Raw genomic sequence first — 1,193 nt, forward strand, 5'->3', positions numbered from 1 at the left:
GGAACTCTTCCATTGTTCTCGGAATTCCGCTGAAGTTTTAGAATGCTTTGGAACTCTTCCATTGTTCTTGGAATTCCGCTAATGTTTAACAATGCTTTGGAACTCTTCCATTGTTCTCAGAATTCCGCTGTAGTTTAAAAATGCTTTGGAACTCTTTCATTGTTCTCGGAATTCTGCTGAAGTTTAAAAACGATTTGGAACTATTCCATTGTTCTCAGAATTCCGCTAATATTTAACAATGCTTTGGAACTCTTCCATTGTTCTCGGAATTCCGCTGATGTTTAATAATGCTTTTGGAACTCTTCCATTGTTCTCGGAATTCTGCTAATGTTTATCAATGCTTTGGAACTAATCCATTGTTCTCGGAATTCTGTTCATGTTTAATATTGCTTTTGGAACTCTTCCATTGTGCTCGGAATTCTGCTGAAGTTTAAAAATGATTTGGAACTCTTCCATTGTTCTCGGAATTCAGCTAATGTTTATCAAACCTATGGAACTCTTTCATTGTTCTCGGAATTCCGCTGTAGTTTAAAAATGCATTGGAACTCTTCCATTGTTCTCGGAATTCCACTGAAGTTTTAGAATGCTTTTTAACACTTCCATTTTTCTCGGAATTCTGCTGAAGTTTAAAAACGCTTTGGAACTCTTCCATTGTTCTCGGAATTCCGCTAATGTTTAATAATGCTTTGGAACTCTTTCATTGTTCTCGGATTTCCACTGAAGTTTAGGCATGCTTTGGAACTCTTCCATTGTTCTCGGAATTCCGCAGAAGTTAAAAAATGCTTTGGAACTCTTCCATTGTTCTCGGAAATCTGCTGAAGTTTTAAAAAGCTTTGGAACTATTCTATTGTTCTCAGAATTCTGCTAATATTTAACAATGCTTTGGAACTCTTCCATTGTTCTCAGAATTCCGCTGATGTTTAATAATGCTTTTGGAACTCTTCCATTGTTCTCAGACATCTGCTGATGTTTAACAATGCTTTAGAACTCTTCCATTATTTTCGGAATTCGGATGAAGTTTAAAAATGCTTTGGAGCTCTTCCTATGTTCTGGGAGTTCTGCTGAAGTTTAAAAATGCTTTAGAACTCTTCCATTGTTCTCAGAATTCCGCTGATGTCTAACAATGCTTTGGAACTCTTCCATTGTTCTCGGAATTCCGCTGTAGTTTAAAAATGCTTTGGAACTTTTCCATT

The sequence above is a fragment of the Phyllobates terribilis genome, unplaced genomic scaffold (genome assembly GCF_046119375.1).
Source record: "Phyllobates terribilis strain yellow unplaced genomic scaffold, ASM4611937v1 Scaffold_1__5_contigs__length_1240528914, whole genome shotgun sequence".
Lineage (NCBI taxonomy): Eukaryota > Metazoa > Chordata > Amphibia > Anura > Dendrobatidae > Phyllobates > Phyllobates terribilis.